The sequence below is a fragment of the Pogoniulus pusillus genome, chromosome 10, assembly GCF_015220805.1.
Source record: "Pogoniulus pusillus isolate bPogPus1 chromosome 10, bPogPus1.pri, whole genome shotgun sequence".
Lineage (NCBI taxonomy): Eukaryota > Metazoa > Chordata > Aves > Piciformes > Lybiidae > Pogoniulus > Pogoniulus pusillus.
In genome coordinates, this window is record NC_087273.1 from 2720667 (window position 1) to 2741104 (window position 20438).

A 20438-nucleotide genomic window follows, 5' to 3' on the forward strand; every position below is an offset into this window, starting at 1 on the left:
TCGCCCTCACTGGGGCGAGCAGGCTGGACTCTGGCTGCTCGGCGCGGCTGCTGGGGCGCTCAGCCCTTCATTTCCACTCGCCGTCGTGTTGCTGGAAGCTCGGGACTATAAATAGCAGCCTCGCCAGACACCGAGCGACACACGCACGCACACCGGAGAAAAGTGCCGCGCTGCCCGTGCTGCCCGCGCTGCCCGTGCTGCCCGTGCTGCCGGCCGCCCCGCCGCCAGCCAGGTAACCGCCGCTCGGGGCGGGCAGGGGTAGGGGGGGCGGGCAGCCAGGGTTCGTTCTGCGAGCGAGGGTTTTGTTTTCTTGTTTCCCCGCTGGCTCCGCCGCGTCAGGAGAGATTAAAAGCTGGGAATGGGTTCTGTTAAAGTCCCTCCCTTTCATTCCCTTATCAAGTTTCTTAAGGTTACAGCCCGCAAGGCGCGCACAGCTCTGACAGGAGGTGAAGGCGCTCTCGTCGGGGGCCACCGCAGCTCGGTGATGGGTTCCGGCAGGCTGCGCTCCGGCCCCGGACTCGGTTGGGGTCTGCGAGGCGGCCGGGGGCGCGCAGGGGCCTGTGCTACCGGGGCAGCCTCCAGCTGAGACCCCCGGAGCGGTTCTGCTGTTTGCCCCGCTCCCCGCGCCGCCGGCGCTGCCTGCCCGGGAAGGAAGCCTCATCGCCGGGCTGCACCCCGCGCCGCGGCAGCCGTGGCTCCTCTGAAGAGGCCTTAGGGAGGAGGGGCTTGGAGACCTTATTTGCAGTCGTCTTCTGTCGTGTTAAAAAGTTGGGGGTACGTGATAGCTGAGGTGGGTGGCAGGCTCCGAAGGTCCCCCTAAAGGGTTAATTTAGTAGAGTTGTTCCTCATCCCCATCTTGCAAATAACAGCGTCTGCTGAGGTGTGATGGACGTTACAAGGAAGGTATTAAATACAGATAAGTTGAGGAAAGTTGTAACTTGAAATGCTAGCAGCCGGAAGAGAGAGGATGGGGGTGGTGGTGATATTTAATTTCTGGACTATGGTCAAGTGGAGCTGTCTTTTCCTTTCCCCCAAATGACACACAGCTTTTGAAGCATGCATGTCAGCTTGTGCTGCTTGTCTGGTCTCTAAAGCTTAGCCCGGTGCCTTGTCTGAAATAGAAAAAATGTTAGGATGAAGTCTTCGGGAGCTGTGTTTTCATCTGCTGCATAATTATGTTTTCACTGCTCTTCCTTGCCAGATGAAATTTCCTTGTTTATTTACCCTTTAATGATGTGTTAAAATAGACCTACTAAAATCAGGCCATAGAAATGCCATTTAAATCTGGCTTTTAATCTTGAAAACAAGACTAATTTGAAGCCTTCACTGGTTTACAGGTATCCTTTATATTTAAAGGATGTCTGCATAGCAAGAATGACAGGGGGAAATGTCTGTTTCTTGCTCTGCATCAAAGCAAGAGTTCATGTAAATAACTGGTTACTAACAAAAGTTATATTCAGATAAAGACTGCTGTCATAGCTGTAAATACTTAAAAGGCAGTGTTCCTTTTTTTAATATTAATTTTATTTTTCAGTGTTATTTTTATTTTCCTTGTTTAAATCTTGAACAACCTTGAAACCCCTATGAGATCTCAGGGTTTTGGTCTTTTGAACCTGTATATTGGACTGGGTTTGTGCAGGGAAGTCCTCATTACTGTAACTATCCATGCAGGACTGAATGCTGTTTACTTCACACATTCTGATAATCCCACTGAAATTAAGATACAAATCACAAGAATAATATGAGCAGAAATTAGTCCTTTGAGGCTTCTACAGCCCTGATGACATTAGTGAGAGCATGTGGCAGCGTTACTACTTCAGAGCCCTGGTTTTGCCCTTTTTCCTTCTGGTTTCTGACAGTTTTCTACAATGGTCAAGACAAGATCGTAATTTTTCTTGTTCTTTTTTAAAGAAAGCTTTTCTTTTACTGTCTCTTTTGGACTACCTAAGGCTTCAATTTCCAGTTCTCCATGGGTTCTTCATACCTAGCTGATCTCTCTTTGACTGTTGTTTTCATTTTATGTTTTTCTGAAGAGGCTTATCTGTGAGGCCCCCTTAGTTCTTTTTCATCACAGGATTCTGTTTTCCTCAGGCTAAGGTATATCAGTTTGAGCAGATGTAGCCAAGTGTCTCCAACAGATCCTCCTTCATGACTATCTCCTTATCTTCTGGTCTGACCAGAAGATTTCACAACATTAGATGAAGGTTTTGTGAATCAAAATGCATGCATGATCAACACTGTGCTTAGTACCTGGAAGTCTGCTGTACTGTATGAAGACCTTTCCCCAAAAACCACAAACCGAAAAAGACAGCCCTAAGGTAGAAGAAGCATTGAAGTGAGCCTGAGGAGAGCAGCACTGCTGGTTTGCAGTAAAGACTGGAGAGGTGTGGAGGCTGTGAGGGGGTCTGCAGGTGAAGCAATTGTTCAAATAGGCCTAGGTCTAAATTAGCTGTGAACTTTGAGGAAAGGTAGTGGGATTGATATGCCTGCTGAATTACTTAGCTTGTTATGGATATATATTTTTAGCATATGACTTCTGCAGAGAAATATGAGCTCAATACTTCTGGAATTTATGTCATGGATTTACAGGAGAAAGCAAGATAGTTTGCTAGGAGAGACAAGTTGAAAGGCAGACAATTACTCCCAACACTAACATTTCTTCAGAGTAGATGACAACTTGAGCTATCATTCGTAAACACTTGGGCAGTTTCTCTCCCTAATTTATATTTTCATATTTTTTCCTATATGCCAGATGCTCCTGACTGATGAAAAGAAAAATCAGAAGGACTAACTTTTGTTTGGCTTAGTTAAACCTTTTGTGCTACATTAATATTTTATTGTTCCCGTTGATGAATGGCAAATGTTACTCATCACACTTCTGAGGAAGGAGCCTTTCTTCCAAAGTAGCCTGGAGTGATATAAATCAGATTCAATGAAATAATTTTCCTTTCCTGTTTTTAATGACTTGGAAATCTAACTTCAGATGTCAAAATGCAGGGTGGATGGAAGACTGAAATGTTACTTAGGGAGAGTTGGCAGTCCTGGCCTCACCAAGCCTTTAGTCTTGCCTACTACTTACCCTGGTTTTAGGACCTCTCCCCACACTTGCAGGTTTTGCCTACAAATCTAGCAATCTTGCTACAGTTAATCCCAGATTCTTCATCTCATGCTTTAGGAGCAGTCACAGTTGATTTGGTTCTTGCAGCCCTTAAGATTCTTATTATTTTTCAAAGGAATGTCTAATTCTTTCCTAAACCCACTGGATACAGATCTGGCCAGGTGGCTTATCAGGCTCTCCTGATAAGCTATGGAGAGGTAGCCTGCTGCAGAAGACTTGAGACAAACCTTTAAAGGCTGTCTGCGTCATGCAAGGTTTTAGTGCGGTGCTGGGCTTCAGCTCAGGGATGTCTTCCCAGTGATAGAGGATTTTAATTACAAAGACTTGTCCTCTTGATACAAAACACAGGCTGGCAGTTTTCAAAGGAAGTTGAGATTTGTGAATTTCAGTTTCCTGCACTTTGGAAGACTATGTTAACTGCTTGCTAGCTGAGTATTAAGAAGGAATCAAACCTATATTTCAACGACTGAGGATACTTGTGCTGGTTTAAGGCTAATTGGAATATTTTACTGAGAGAAACTAAATCCTTAGCAGTGAGAAGAAAGAAAGAAAAAAACCCAGTATCCCACATCCCTCATTCTTCTGCTGAGAAACCCAACTAGTCAAATTATAGGTAAGACACTCACTTCTCACACACTGCTCAGCTCTTACTTCTGTGCCTGTTCTCTGGCAGTCTGGGTCTGTGTGGTTGCCTCTGCCTTAACTCTTTAATCTGACTTAACCCTTTTTCCTCTAACCTCCTTGGTTTATTTTGACATCTCACCTCAGATCTGTCCAGATATTTCACGTGAGATATATGGGGATTGGTCTGGTTATTTCTGGAGGGAGGAGGTTTGGGATTTCTGGAAGGGGTATTGTGCTTCTGTATTACTTTTAACTTGTATATAGCTGCAGATATTGTGTATATGTATGTTTATAAATTGTGCTAAGCTATAATTATAGCTTCATTCCTTAACTTCTGAGTTTAGTCGGGGTGATTTTTCTTAAGAGTGTGTGTGGGGGGTGGGGGGGGCAGGTAACTCCCAACCATCACAATACTTTAGCTTATTTCCCCCATAATCTGCAAATATAGGTTTAATTTGTCAAGTTCATAGCAGATTATTTCAGGGAAGAGTTGCTTTCCCTTTTTTCCCCCATTTCTTCCATTATCATAAGTTAACTCAGGATGGGCAGAACCTCAAACACCAAATTAGATTTATACAATGCATCCTACTATGAAAACTGCTGTTAGGTGACAGGCTACCTTGTCTGCCTTCCAAGTCTTGTGCATCTTTTTGGCAAGGTAGGCTGTGATAACATATTGAAGAGCAGGTTGGGCATCTTAAGCTGTATGTGGTACAGTTATTGAGCTGTCTTTTAAGAGGGAGTGAATAGAACAAACTGTATTCACTTGCTCTGAAGGGTTTTCAGGTTTGCAGTGACAAAGTCTGCATACACATCTCAGCAGTGGTTTTTAAATTGATGTCAGCATCTTTAGTGGGACTATTTAAAAATGTAGGATTATTTTTCTGTTTCTGATGTATTTTAGATCTATGTTCTATTGGATTTACCACCCTTCTGAATCCAGAAGAGACTAGGCAGGACAGTTCCTGCTCACAGTAGTTGCAACTCTGTAGCTGCACAGGAGATTTAATGTTGCTTTCCATAGATTAGGATGTTAATAGGCTTTTTGCCTCAGCCTCCGACAAACTAAGCCTCTTCTTCCTGTTTGTCCGTGAATTTGCCCCATAGGTTCCTTTAGATAGTTTTTTGTATTTAATGAACTCAAGGAAGCCAACACAAGCTAAAGGTGCTTACTTGACATAGTAGGGTGCCAAAGTTGTTAAATGCCATGCTGTTTATCAAGTTAATTTCTTTTGCAGCCTGAGTTTGTCCTCTGCTCACACTACTATGTGCCTGGCATTAAAGATCAAAGCTGTCTGTGGTTTTCTTGGTGGGTAGTTTTAGTTTTGTTCTCTATCCTGTTTCTGCGAAATGTCACCCTATGAACCCAGTGAGAACTTACCCTAAGCACAGTAGCAAAGTCAGTCTGGGCTGAGTTTGTCTAGGGAACAGTTTTCTCTTAAATATATATGTAACTAACTCACTTCCATTTATGTACATTTCTGTCATTCTGTTAGCTCTAGCCTTGTCATTTGCAGTTTAGTGCTGTCCTGGTTTAACTGGGACAGAATCCCTGGCCAGCTGTGTGCTGCAGGCCATTAGCAGTTCTGAGTCAGACAAGACAGCTGACCGGAGTTGGCTACAGGTATATCACAGACCATAAATGTCACACTCAGTAGAAAGGGGGAGGTTTGCTGAGGAGAGGGTAGCCTTTCTGCTACAGTCTCCAGCTTAGGGCCTCATTCTCCTCTTTGGCTGCTCTTCAGGACTGCTGTTCTAGTTAGCTTAATTGCTCTACCTTTATGCCTGTACTGATACTACTTTTGCTGTTGCATTAAATCTGTTCTAATGTGAACTCAGGTAATGACAGGACAATGGGTTTAAACTGGCAGAGTGGGGATTCAAACTAGATGTTAGGAAAGGATTCTTTGCAGTAAGGGTGGTGAGACACTGGCACAGGTTGTCCAGGGAGGTCTTCATGACCAGGTTGGATGAGGCCTTGAGCAACCTGTTCTAGTGGGAAGTGTCCCTGCCTATGGTGAGGGGTTGGAACTGGATGATCCTTGAGGTCTCTTCTAACCTGAACCATTCTATTATTTTATCTTGTCTCTTTTTGCTGATCTTCCTCTGATTAGAGGGGATGTCACTGGGTGATAGAGCAACTGTTCTGATTTAGATCTCAATATGAACTAAACTTTAAATGTTTGCTGCAAGACCACTAATTTGGCAAATAGAGTGAAATCTGTGGATGTGAGGCACTACAAAGAATCTAGTTTTGTCTGTAATTGTAAGAGGTGGGTGTGTAAAGGCCAATAAAGGAGGAGAAAGTCTTGTGGGAAATAAGCCTTTATTGGTTTTGGACAGCTTTTCATGTACCATCAGGAGGTTTTTTTTTATTGCTTATTTATAAACTATCATCTTAGCATATTACAGCAATGCTGGTAAGAGGCACTGAACCTTGGGTGCATATTGTTGTTAGGAGAATGACTCAAAATCATGAAAATGGGTATGAAGTTCTAGGCACTAAATGAGACTTTTGGTGTCTTACGTGCTTACTGCTGCACAAATGGAGCACTAAGCAGAACCCATCAACACTTAGATAATGTCCAGTCTTGATTGCAGCAGTAGTAGCTAAAGAAAACAGGTATGGGTAGCACTGAGTTTTGTCAGCTCCAGTGAGCTTCTCTGCCATAGTGACACAGTTCTGGGATAAATCTGTTTAATGGCTTATTGCAGCCTGTGCTGTAAATGAGAGCAGAATTTGGTACCCAGAGTAGGAGATTCTGCGTTTGACGTACAGGATAACGTCAGGTGGCTATTTTTATAGCTCTTAAAAATACCCTTTCAATTGATGAGGAGAGCTTTAATTTTTCAAATTAATAACCTAAAAGTTGGAGTGTGTATGGAAACTGCTGTTTTGCCTTAGCCAACTAAGTGTGTGGGTTGGATATATGTATATATATATATTTCTCTTCCTTCCAGAAGGCATCTCTAGAGCTCCACTATATCTGGAGTTTGAGTGTTACCGTTGGTCATGACACACTATTTGTGTGGTCTCATGGCACAGCCTCTCTGTGTTAGCTGGTAGTGACAAAGATGGCAATGTGGCCTCTGGGGGGAAGCTGATGGGAAAGCAAACTTTCCTGCAATCCTGCATAACAGCTCTTTCCACAGGAGCACTGTCATCAGGCTCATCAAGCCGTGATCCAGTGAGTAAAACCTTGGAATAAAGCTAGAGGATGCAAATAATGAAGAAACACCTGGTTAAAAAAATAACAACTCACAGCCACGCTGAAATAAACATCCTCCTTTTAGACCTGCTGTTGAGAAATGCTATTTAATTTGCTCCGTAGTTTCTATACAAGCACAGATGCTTCACCTGCATTAATTAGGTTTTCACTTGGTGTATCTACATTAAACGTTTTCCCTAGTGAATCATCTCTGATGAATGTTTAGCCACCAAGTTAAAAACATGGATCATTCTCAGTTGTTCCCTATAGGAATTTTATTCAGCTTCCCTACTTTTGGTGGCAAGCACCTTTAAGTTTTGGTGTTTTGGATCAGGAGGCTTACGCTGAAAGTTTCCAAGCAAACGGAAGTGGTGGGTGCTATTTCTGTGTAAGGTTGTGTTTTTTGTTACCTCAGGTGTCTGTAAGTTGGAAGCTTGGAATGCATGAACGTAGCCTGCGCTAGGTGGCAGTGTAAAATACAAAGACGCTTGGAATTCTTAGCAAGCCCAGCAGAAGCTGCTACACTTATGGCTCAGCTCTTATTTTTGACTGCATGTGCTCCTGTTAAATATCAGAACACTTATTTTTCATGATCTGAATTTGTCCTGAGGTTACCTTGCTTGAGTAAGAGTGTCTGTTTGGGCAGTTACTGCAAGGCAGCTGGCATACTGTGAATCCAGTCTGCAGTTTCATTTTGCTGGCATACTGTAAATCCAGTCTGCAGTTTCATCTTGGTAGGCTAGCTTGGGGTCTTTTTTGCAGCTACATGTGGTTTCCCTAGCCAATAAGTTCGTTTTGACAGTGATGTTTGAGATGTATGTTTGAAAACTGTGGGACAGAAGCTATCAACAGACAAAACAAGGATGGTGTTTACAACTACCTGAAGGGAGATTGCAGCCAGGTGAGGATGGTGTTTTCTGCCAGGCAAGCAGCAACAGAACAAGGGGACACAATCTCAAACTGTGCTAGGGGAGGTCTAGGCTGGATGTTAGGAGGAAGTTGTTGACAGAGAGAGTGATTGGCATTGGAATGGGCTGCCCAGGGAGGTGGTGGAGTCGCTGTTCCTGGAGGTGTTGAAGCCAAGCCTGGCTGGGGCACTTAGTGCCATGGTCTGGTTGATTGTCTAGGGCTGGGTGCTAGGTTGGGCTGGATGAGCTTGGAGGTCTCTTCCAACCTGTGACTCCACCACCTCTCTGGGCAGCCCATTCCAATGCCAATTACTCTCTCTGTGAAGAAGTTCCTCCTAATTTCAAATCTATATTTCCTCTGCCACAACTTGAGAAAATAGCACTCAGAAGAAACCTTTAAGTCAGATTCTCTACCATCGAGATGTGATAGCGCAGAGATAGATTTCCCTATTAAAGCATAAAAAAGCAGGAGGGATTAGAGAACCCAACCTGTAAAGGTTGTGTGTAGAGTTACAACTGCTTTATGTGTTTACAAGTGAAATTAGAAAGCAGTTTGATGTGACACTGTGATAGCTTTACATCTTTATGACCTGGATTTTCATTCCCTGATGAAAATGAAAAGCCTACTCACAGCTTCTCTAGGACTGTGTATTGGAAACAGCAAAGCTGTCCATGAGCTGCAATGTAAATGGACTGAGGCTGTCAAAGGAAACATGGAATATATGCAGCACTTAGCACTGAAATTGATCAGTAATCAATCTGGTGGTAAATTAGGAAGACTGCATGCTTAAGATAGGATGTTGTTGCATGCTGAATATGGCTGGGGAAAGAGTATTGTGCGAAATCCCAGGTTCTGATAATGACACACTGATGTAGATGGTAGAGAAGGACTGTAAAAAAAATAGGAGTGTTTAGTCAGGAAGCAACACTTCTCTTTCCTTGCTCTTCTGCTGCTACTAGGGTGCTTTTCCCTTAAGAACATGCGAGGTACCATTGGTAGCTGTGATATCAATAGTGTGAAAGATTTACTAACAGAAGCTGTACATGTTCCAATAAAGCTGGGCTTGGAGGCCAACTGCATGTCTATATGTGTCCCTCAGAGCCCCAGTGAGTAGTGTCCCTCTACCTTTGTGTAGTCTTTGGGAAATTTAGCTTTAACTTTTATCATTCATAAATTGCAGCAGAGGAGTCTTTGTGTTGTTCGTCCTCAGCAGCTCAGCATCTTAGTTTTTGTGTGTACTCCGAGTGCAAGTTGAGATACCAAGTCTCAGTTTGGAGCTTTTTGGCTTGGTGTTAACAAATCATTCCTTTTGATTAGTGTTCCTAATTGAGTGGCAAGTTGTGGTAGCCTTGCACAAAAGAGAAAGTTCCTTCCAGAATAAAGCTTGTGAACGCAGATATAAAGGTGAAGGAGAGTCATCCTGCAACCTGCAGCTGAAGAGTGATCTGAAGCTGTGTGGGAACCTGACAGAGCAGTTCCCTGACAAAAGCATAGTGGGAAGTCACTGACTGACTCATAGGGTGAAAGGAATACAGACACAGAAGCAGAGCTGAATGGCAGTTTTTGACCCACATAAAAAGTATTCCAGAAATAACTGACCCATAGTGCCCAATGCTCTCACCTCCAACCACTGTGCTGGCAAAGTAAAATCCCTTTGTCCTTTCTTTCTCTCTCTCCTTTCAGACTGGAGCTGAGTCAATCTCTTTCCTAATAATTATTTCAATGAAGAAATTGCTCCCAATGTCCAATCTAAACCACCCCTGTCAGAATTTGAGACTGTTTCCTCTTGTTGTACTGCTTATTGCTTGGCAGAAGATTCCATCCTTCACCTGTCTCCAACCTCCTTTCAAAACCCTTAACCTTACAGAGAGAAAGGTCTTCCCTCAGCCTCCTTTTCTCCAGGCTGAGCAAACCCAGTTCCCTCAGCTTCTCCTAAGGCCTGTTCTCCACACCTTGCACCAACATCTTTGCCCTTCTTCAGACACAGTCCAAACATACAATTGTTGTTTTGATGTTACGATGAGAACATGCATTTATAATAATTACTTAAAATACCAAACTCAGCACTTGCTCAACTTGTTGGTCAGCTTGCTAATGAAGTGTCCTGGAGTTATCTACCACTCTTTATTAATATTAAGAGCCTGCAGAAAAATTGTGTTGAGGTTTTGGTTTTGATTTTTTTTTTTTTTTTTTTGAAGAGAGAGGACAGAATGAAGCTCCCAAATGAATTGGAGGAAAAAAATAGAATTATATTTGGAGAGAGATACAGAAAAGAAATTACAAAAGCAGATACAGCATTCATGGTGACCCCCTTGAATCATAGAATCAACCAGGTTGGAAGAGACCTCCAAGCTCCTCCTGCCCAACCTAGCACCCAGCCCTGGCCAAGCAACCAGACCATGGCACTAAGTGCCCCAGCCAGGCTTGGCTTCAACACCTCCAGGCACAGCGACTCCAGTACCTCCCTAGGCAGCCCATTCCAATGCCAATCACTCTCTCTGACAACAACTTCCTCCTAACATCCAGCCTAGACCTCCCCTGACACAACTTGAGACTGTGTCCCCTTGTTCTATTGCTGCTTGCCTGGCAGAAGAGCCCAACCCCACCTGGCTACATCCTCCCTTCAGGGAGTCGTAGACATCAATGATCTGTGCCCTGAGCCTCCTCTTCTGCAGGCTGCACACCCCCAGCTCCCTCAGCCTCTCCTCACAGGGCTGTGCTCCAGGCCCCTCACCAGCTTTGTTGCCCTTCTCTGGACACCTTCCAGCACCTCAACATCTCTCTTGAATTGAGGAGCCCAGAACTGGACACAGCACTCAAGGTGTGGCCTGAGCAGTGTTGAGTCCAGGGGCAGAATGACCTCCCTTGTCCTGCTGGCAAAATTGTTCCTGAGCCAGCCCAGGATGCCATTGGCTCTGCTGCCCACCTGGGCACACTGCTGCCTCATGTTCAGCTACTCTCTACCAGCACCCCCAGCTCCCTTTATGCCTGGCTGTACTCAGCCACTCTGTCCCAGCCTGTAGTGCAGCTTAGGATTGTTGTGGCCAAAGTGTAGAACTCTGCACTTGGCCTTGTTAAATCTCATCCCAACCTCAAACTAACCCCCCAACCCAAAACTAAATCTATAATCCCCAGTGCTCCAATCCTTCCTCCACTCCCCATGTCTCTGCCATCCACAGGCTTAAACACTAGTCTCTGGTGGCCCAAATAACCAGGCCTACTTCCTACATGTTTGTCTTGTTAAAGTGACTCCCACCTGACACAGGACTAGGGGAGGAAAGCAGAACAAGCTGGCATTGCCACGAGTTTATAAAGAGATAGCAGAATTATGGGATTGAATAGCAATCTTTTAGTCCCCAGAGGATTTTTAACCCCGTAGTTCCCAACCTGGGGCAAACTGTACTCTTTTTTTTTCCAAAGCAGAATTGCCATTACTCATTTTCAGTGCACTGAAATTACCTTAACAATCAATTTTGGTATGTTACAATAGAATGACATGCTTAGACATTGTGCCTGAGGCAATGTTCTATTTTTTTTTCACTCCTCTGTCTGATCTGGCTCATCAAAACAACACAGTGCAGGTAAAGTGGAATTTTACCTGAGGTTTGTGGCTGCATCTATTTGTAAATGCAGAATTATTGGATAGCTTTGTCCTCATGAAGTGTTACAGTTGGGAGGGGTAGGAATAAATAAACTATCCCAAAACACATGCAAATAGAAGTGAAGACCTAGCTTGTGCCTGTGGGAATTTTTGTTCTTGACAGATACTTCCTAAGTTCAGAAAAACATCAGCAATGAGAGTCTGTTTTCTTGTGTTCTGCAAGAGCAACGTCTCCCACTCCAGTCTGAAGGTTAAGGTAGAAATATTTCTGCAAAAATGGAATGATGAATTGTAAGAGCATTGAAAACGTAGCAGGAGATGTATTTTTAAGCAATTCTAGAAGACAATACCAGCCTGTCAGTTCTGACCCTAGTTATTAATTCCTGAGTTTGGAGCAGTGTTGCAGCTTTACATCCAGATGATTTGTTAGCTCTGCTGCAGTAAATAATTCAAAAGAGCCTTTGTTGTAGAGTCAGCAATGCCACATATCTCTCACCTCCCCTAAGTGATGGGAGCAGATTCTGTCCCCATTTGCAGTGCTGGAAGTTTACTGAAGCTGAAGGAAGCACTCTAAGATCTTAGCTTTTGGGTTTAGTTTCTAGAAAGATTTCCTTAGGTGGCTTTAAAATTATTTAAGAGGCAATTGATTGTGAAAATGCACAGAAGAAACAAGCTAGAGAGATAGGGGACTGCTGGTATTTTGGATGGAAGTGTAGGTCCCATCTTGGCAAATCTGAGGCTCAGATTTGCATTTAGGTCAAGTATACTGATACCTTGAACAGAGAATGCCAAATGAGCCTCTATTAGAATGGCAGTGAGAAACTGGAGGAGAGCTAGTCTGCAGAGCAGGGAACCTCTAGGGAGTCATAAAAACATCAGGGCTTGTAGAAATTTTCCTACCAGATGGGGAATGAAGGATATGCCATCAACAGTCTCAGTGTTGCAGTGTGCCTGAGACTGTAAAAATGAAGTTAAGTCTTTGTGTCCTTGGTCACTTTCCATCTTACCTCTAAGGTTGCTTTGTCCCTGTTCATGTTTAGAAAGCTTCTGTGTACATGAGGAGGTGATGAGCTGGCTGCCTCCTTAATGTTCACTTGTGAGACTGACTCCCTTTGTGAGGTAGGACTGTGTCAGGCTACATCTGAGTCACAGAAAGAATCAGGATCTTTAGTGTCTTTGAGTTTGTGAATACCTTGATGAAACATTTCTGGTTCTCTTTTGCTATTTGCATTAGTCTTGAGAATATGCTCTGTCCTTTGTCTTTCCTTTTGTTCATACAACACAAAGCACAGAAAGGATATTTTTCTCTTTCCTTTTTCCTTTGCCTGCCTGGCATGATGTTCTGACCTCACAAGGTCTCTACTGCCTCCTTTCTAGACAACCTATGCTAAGCTTCAGATCTAGACACCCTATGGTAACCATTTACAATCCACAGGGACCTTATCAGGCTTAAGAGAAGTGTGCCAGTGTGACCATGATGGAGTTCAAAGACCAAGTGTGATATCCTGCAACTGAGTCAGAGCAATGCCCAGTACTGGTACAGACTGGATGATGGAAGAGATGGAGAGCAGCCCTGCTTGGGCATGTTGGTGGCTGATAAATTAGAAATGACTTGGGAATGTGTGCTTGCAGCCCAGAAAGCAGTGTGCTCTGCTCTGCACCCAGCTTTGGAGTCCTCAGCAAAAGAAAGGGTTGGAACATACCTCATATGAGGAAAGAGAGTTGGAGTTGTTTGGTCTAGAGAAGGCTCTGCTGAGACCTTGCTGTGTGGCCTTTCAATGCTTGTAGAAGAGGGCTTAGAACAGAGACAGACTTTTTGTCGGGGCATGTAGTGACAGGACAAGGGCTGATGGTTTTCAACTTACAGAGGTAGGTTTAGGTTAGATACAAGGAAGAAATGATTTACAGTGCGGGCGGTGAGAAACTGAATGGGTTGCTCAGAGGAGTTGTGTGGATGTCTCATCTGTGTGCAGTTTTGAAGCCCCCAACACAAGAAGAACATGGAACTGTTTGAGCAGTCCAGAGGAGGATACAGAGATGCTCAGAGGGCTGCAGCAGCTATGTTATGAGGACAGGCTATGAGAGTTTGGGCTCTGCAGCCTGGAGAAGAGAAGGCTTCAAGTATCTGAAGGGGGCTACAGGAGGCTGGGGAGGGACTATTGACAAGGTCTTGTAATGACAGGACGAGGAATACTGGGTTTAAACTGGCAGAGGGGAGATTGAAACTGCATATTAGGAAGAAGTTGTTTGCAGTGACGGTGATGAGACACTGGCACAGGTTGCCCAGGGAGGTTGTGGCTGCTCCCTCCCTGGAGGTGTTCAAGGCCAGGTTGGATTAGGCCTTGAGTGACCTGTTCTAGTGAGAGGTGTCCCTGCCTATGTCAGGGGTTTGGAACTGGCTGAGCTTTGAGGCCCCTTCCAACCTAAACCATTCTGTGAAAAGTGTTCAAGGTTAGGTTGGCCAGGACTGTGAGCACAGGGGTCTGTTGCAAGATCTTTCTGCCTGTGGCAGGAGTTTGGACTTAGATGATCTTTATCTCTTTGAACCCAAACCATTTGGCAATTTTGTGACCAGCACTGCATTTCAAACTGTCCTGTAGTGTTAGTCTGGTTGGTTATCTGGGAAATAAAAACTGGAGTCTGTTCTAATTTGTCCATTCCTTATTTATTCTAACGAGTTTAGTTTCAGTTTATAATGAGGATGTATTTTAAGTTTTATACACAGAACTTCTGTCAGGCAGAGTTTGGACTGAATTAAGTTCTGTGCTCATGTACTGATGAGCAGCCAGATTGTTGTTGTTTAATGAAAGGTGGATCTTTTTGGGGACTTAATGAGAAGTTTCCAGTATTCCAGAAGTTTCAAGAGAGATGTTGAGGTACTGGAATGTGTCCAGAGCAGGGCAATGAAGCTGGTGAGGGGCCTATGAGGAGAGGCTGAGGGAGCTGGGGGTGTGCAGCCTGCAGCAGAGGAGGCTCAGGGCAGAGCTCATTGCTGTCTGCAGCTACCTGCAGGAAGGCTGTAGCCAGGTGGGGTTGGTCTCTTCTGCCAGGCAAGCAGCAACAGAACAAGGGGACAGAGTCTTGAGCTGTGCCAGGGGAGGTCTAGGCTGGCTGTTAGGAGGAAGTTGTCGGCAGAGAGAGTGATTGGCATTGGAATGGGCTGCCCAGGGAGGTGGTGGAGTCACCATTCCTAGAGGTGTTGAAGCCAACCCTGGCTGGGGCACTTAGTGCCATGGTCTAGTTGATTGGCCGGGGCTGGGTGATAGACTGGACTGGATGAGCTTGCAGACCTGGTTGATTCTATGATTCTATGCCTGTGTCCATGAGTGAAAAAAACTTGCCAAGACTCTGCCTGACTGAGATTTTCCTCTTCTGACAGTCAACGATCCTGTTTTTTTCTCTTTCTTCATACGTGGTTGTCTTTCAACTTATTCTATTTCTGTCCACACAGCATTGTTCCCATTCTAGCCCAGTGAAAGATATTCATAGCTTTCAGCTCTAGTTCTTATCACACCCAGATTACTAACAGGATCAGACAGCGTAAGCCAGGGCCCAGTGCTGAGGTGGGAGGTGCACGTAACTTGCCGTGCTCTTCTCAGCAGAATTTCTTTGCATCAGACAGATAATTCAACCAAAGGAGTAAACAAAATTCACATCTTGTAATCTCTGCCAGTAGCAGGTGTCTGTAAAGGTCGTGGGCTGCAGTGGCTCATATAAGGGAAAATAAAGAGTCATAGAACCAACCAGCACAAAATCATGGCAGGAAGTGTTTCTGCATTATGCTCAGGGGCTTTCATAGAACCAACCAGGTTGGAAGAGACCTCCAAGCTCACCCAGTCCAAACTAGCACCCAGCCCTGGCCAATCAACCAGACCATGGCACTAAGTGCCCCAGACAGGCTTGGCTTCAATACCTCCAGGGACGGCGACTCCACCACCTCCCTGGGCAGCCCATTCCAATGCCAATCACTCTCTCTGCCAACAACTTCCTCCTCACATCCAGCCTAGACCTCCCCTGACACAGCTTGAGACTGTGTCCCCTTCTTCTGGTGCTGCTTGCCTGGCAGAAGAGTCCAACCCCACCTGGCTACAGCCTTCTCTCATGTTAAAATAAACTGTGCCTTAGTGCATCAACTTCAAAGTCACAATAGGAGAAGAAAGAGACACCAAAATCTAAGTCCATAAGATTGAGCAGAGACAAACAGATAATTCTCATTGTTTGCTATGCCACACACACTTAAGAAATGCCTTAAAAGAATTAACAGGCAAGGAGGAGATAATTAAACCATCAAACACAGGGAATATCAGGGCCATTGTGGGTAAACAACTCTGGCTGCTCCAGGCAAGGGACCAACTTAATTAAAAAAAAATATCTAATTTAGTTAACCCATTTATCAGATAAGTATATCTTAGAAAACCATTTGTCTTTCTACAGCCATTAGCACTTTGCCTATGAGGGCAGCCTTTTAGAAAAGGAACTTTCTAAACTTTCTTTGGCATTGCTTTAAAAACAAACAGCATACAAGGAAAAAAGTCCTTTCCCCCTTCTTTTCTTTTTATCTTAACTACTGAACGAAGATTCCTTTTTGGTTTTTAATAACAGAGTACTCAATTTTCATTTTGTAAATCACAGAATGGTTTAGGTTGGAAGGGACCTCAAGGATCACCCAGTTCCAACCCACTGCCATACACCAGGGGCACCTCGCACTGGAACAGGTTGCTTAAGGCCTCATCTAACCTGGCCTTGAACACCTCCAGGGAGCTTGTGGAGCACAGAAGCACCGAATGTGATCAAAGATCAGTGCTTCTGTGCTCCACAGCCTCCCTGGGCAACCTGTGCCAGTGTCTCACCACCCTCACTGCAAAGAACCCTTTCCTAACACCCAGTTTGAATCTCCCCTCTGCCACTTTAAACCCATTACCCCGTGTCCTGTCCTGACAAGACTTTGTCAATAGTCCCTCCCCAGCCTTCCTGCAGGTCCCCTTCAAATACTGGAAGGCCACTGTAAGGTCTCCTCAAAGCCTTCACCTCTCCAGGCTGAAGAGCTCCTGCTCTTGTAGCCTGTCCTCATATCAGAGGTAAGAGGAGAGCTGAGATCTGTAGCAGGAATTGCATTATCTTCTCTTTATTGGAAGAGAAATACCTTATGACCTTTCTTTGAGTGTTTACTGTGTGCTCCACAGATATATATGTACCTTTGAGCTGCTTATGATGACATGTAGCTAATTAAAATTTGGTGGGTTTTTCTTTCTCACTTCTATCATTGAGTCTGATAAGGCTTTTCCTTTGAGGAAAAATGTATTTTATCTCACTTATGGATAATGGTAATTTTAATGAGATATTGTCTGTTAGAAAATATGCTGGGGTATTTAAAAGGTAAGAAGAAAAAAAACCCCACACACAACAATACAAAGCTCTTTGGTATTAGTTTGGTTATTTAGCTAAAGCAGCCAGTGGAGATTAATTTTTTTTTTTTAATAAATTGTTTTTAATTAGCCTAGGAAAAAGAAGAGTAAAGAAGTCAACATACAGGCTGTGAAACTAATAAAAGATCTGTGCTGGTGTGAGGCTAACTGGAATATTTTAATGAGGAAAGTTAGATGATAGGCTGTGAAAAGGAAACAATGGTGATGGCTACTCCACTCCTAAATATGCAAGTTAAAAGGAATCCAGAAACACAACAGCCCTCCCACAAATCAGAGTCCCCAGGAGGGGCTCCCAGCCACCCTTCCACCTTCTTTCCACCCTTCAAACTTATCCCAGAGTCTGCCTTATGTGCCAGGTGAGTTTGGAGGATTGGCCGGGGGGGTTAAAAGCAGAAAGATTAGTTACACAGGAGAAGGCCAGGGAGAAACACAGACTCTGAGAGACAGACACACACATCGTCTTATCTATGTTTGTGTCTTTGTTTTTATACACCTTAGCAAGCCTAGGAGTGAAGTAGCCATCACCATTGTTTGTTTTTCACAGCCTATCATCTAATTTTTCTCATTAAAATATCCCAATTAGCCTCAAACCAGCACATCTGTGTAGATGCATTAGTCACTATTTTACTGTAGTTGGGGGGAAAAGCTAGAATTGGGTATAAAAATGTGCATATAAATGAAGTGTCAAGAGGGCAGCAAGGGAGAAAATTCAGGCAGGCCAGAGGTACCTGTGAAACCATAAGGAAGAGATCTTCATTCTCCTAAGAAGCTTCTGTTGCTGTGCTTGCACTAAACTAGCAGTTTGTAAGAAGCTTTCCTGTTGTGTGTGGTTGTGCTACTGCCTTGTGCCTTTCTGCCAGCCTTTTGAGTCAGTCTGTGCATGTGTATCCCTTCCAGCTCACTGGGACAGTGATTCTGGCTAACAGCAGCTGAATTCAAGTGCATATTATTCCAGGGCATAGTTACCTAATGTAGGTCTTTGCAAGTAATTTGCCAAATCTTACTTTTAGTTGTGGATTTAATATTTTAAATGTGAGGATTCTTAATGTTAAGGGTAATATTAAGGAACATTAATATTTAATTCAGTGTCATGAGAAATAGCTTACAGTCATTTGTACAGAAGAGATAGCTAAGATATCTCTCATAGTTCCCTTGGAGTTTTGGTGCTTATTAATCACTCTTTGCTTAAAGGATAAGGCATAAAATCTTCCTTTGTGTGTGTCTGCCAGAAGTTAGATTACATTGGGACTAAATAAACACTAAGTTGGAAGGAATTTAGATTAAGATCCATATTTGTAGCTTTAAAAATTATTTTTAAACCTTAATCCTGCAAAAGAAAGCTGAAAAGTTTTCATCTGTGTCAGCTCTACAGGAAACTGCTGGTTGGCTCAGTTCATTCCTCTGCACTGGTTTGTCCCTGCCACTTAGAATCATGGAATCAGGGTTGGAAGGGACCACAAGGATCATCAAGTTCCATGCCTCCTGCCATGGGCAGGGACACCCTACCCTAGATCAGGCTGGCCACAACCTCATCCAGCCTGGCCTTAAACACATCCAGGGATGGGCCCTCAACCACCTCCCTGGGCAACCCATTCCAGCCTCTCACCACTCTCATGCTCAACAACTTCCTCCTCACATCCACTCTGACTCTCCCCACCTCCAGCTTTGCTCCATTCCCCCCAGTCCTGTCACTCCCTGACAGCCTAAAAAGTCCCTCCCCAGCTTTTTGTAGCACCCTTCAGATCCTGGAAGGCCACAAAAAGGCCACCTGGGAGCCTCCTCTTCTGCAGACTGCACAGCCCCAACTCTTTCAGTCTGTGCTCACAGCAGAGCTGCTGCAGCCTCTGAGCATCCTCGTGGCCCTTCTCTAGACACCCTCCAGCATCTCCACATCCCTCTTGTCCCAGGGGCTCCAGAACCTGATGCAGTACTCCAGGTGGGGTCTAAGCAGAGCAGAGTAGAGGGAGAGAATCACCTCCCTGGCCCTGCTGGCCACACTTCTGCTGCTGCAGCCCAGGCTCTGCTTGGCTTTCTGGGCAGCAAGTGCACACTGCTGGCTGCTGTTGAGCTTAGTATTTTACTGCTCTAGTCTTCATTCATGGAAGTGCATAAGTAGAAATAGGACATAAGGGAAGGTTTGTCTCCTCAGATGTGTGCTTGTAACAACTTCACTCTGCAGGGTATTTTGATCATAGTTGATCACTTAACCACAGCAGAGGGTTCAGGTCAGACCAAGAAATTATAATTGATTCATGTCTGTAGTTCTAAATCTACTGCATTATTAAAACAGGAACACATCAGTGATTTTGTCAAAAGTCTTGCTCTGACTACTTTGAAAACTTTTTTTTCTTTTTAAAGGGATTTTGGTAAGATGTCTTCTGGTGCCTCTCAGCTTTCATCCCAAAAGGTGCAAGGGGTATCTTGTGCTCTTAGCTGCTTCCCAGCCCAATTTCCTGTTCTTCAGTTTAGTGGTAATACAATGTTGCAAAGAATAATCTGGTTACAACTAGGTAGATTTATACAAAAGGGATCTGTTCAGCGCTTCTTTTCATTGTTCCTTGTTTTTAAAAGTGGTGGTGATCCATCTTGAACTGAAATGCTGAATGCTGGAAGATTAATTCTTTTCAACACGAAGGTGTAAAATTTATAGTTGGATTTTTTTTTCTCCTTAATGCAATACATTTAACTAAGAGAAATGTACATGCAATTAATAGGGATTGTCTGCCTCTCCGTGTTAAAAATACCATGGTGATCTGGGAAAAATGTGGAGAGAGTGGTTTTCCTAGAGGAAGCTTAGATTGGAAGTGGTGGAAGTCTAGCAGAGGTTGCCCAGGGAGATTGTGGCTGCTCCCTCCCTGGAGATGTGCCAGGCCAGGTTGGATGAGGCTTTGAGCAACCTGTTCTAGTGGGAGGTGTCCCTGCCTATGGCAGGGGGTTGGAACTGGCTGAGCTTTGAGGTCCCTTCCAACCTAAACCTTTCTATGATTTCCTTGATTGATAATTGAAATAGGAGGTATGTATGAAAGATGAGTCTGAGAAGATTTTTATTACTGAGGATGAAAGAGAGAGCACCAACAGCATGGAAATAGAAACATGAAGAGAGCCTGAAGGAAAACATGAATCTGAAGGTGCAGTGATAGCCTTTTTCATTTTGCTGTTCTCATTTATTTCTTCCTCAGCTTTCAAGGCTTATTGCCTGACAAATTCTATTCAGTGATGAGAATGGAAGTATGAAGTGTAGCTGTGTGGGTCACTTCAGACTGAGGAAATCAAAGGAGAAGAAACACAGTTTGTCTCATTATGTGTATTGTCTCCTGGTTTTGATGGTGATAATAGAGCAGCAGCTCATGAGTTGATTGCACACACCTTTGGGCACTTTGAGAAACTCTTAGACCAGAAAAACAAGAAATGACAGAATTGCTGGCAGAACAAGGGAGAAGATGACATTGCTCTTTTTCTCCTAGATTCTGCCTTTGCTTTTCTTTCTAAGTATGGCTGACACAGAGCTGGTGTCTTGTATTTGTGATTTTTTTTAAGGCCCAGACCAAAAA

The 20438-nt window shown here is 44.1% G+C and overlaps 1 protein-coding gene across 7 annotated transcripts in view; it reads left to right on the top strand.

The window, feature by feature from the left end:
• Positions 1 to 219: 219 nt before the first annotated feature.
• The window catches only part of INPP4B (inositol polyphosphate-4-phosphatase type II B), a 311591-nt gene continuing 291372 nt past the window's right edge, over positions 220 to 20438 (top strand). For 4 of the 7 annotated variants that reach the window (XM_064149505.1, XM_064149506.1, XM_064149504.1 and 1 more), the window contains exon 1: positions 5352 to 5366. The gene's annotated coding sequence lies outside the window, so the exon portion shown is untranslated. Of the gene's footprint in view, positions 233 to 3711; positions 3732 to 5348; positions 5367 to 20438 lie in introns of those variants that run through there. The other 3 variants (XM_064149509.1, XM_064149507.1, XM_064149508.1) reach the window with 3 other exon arrangements.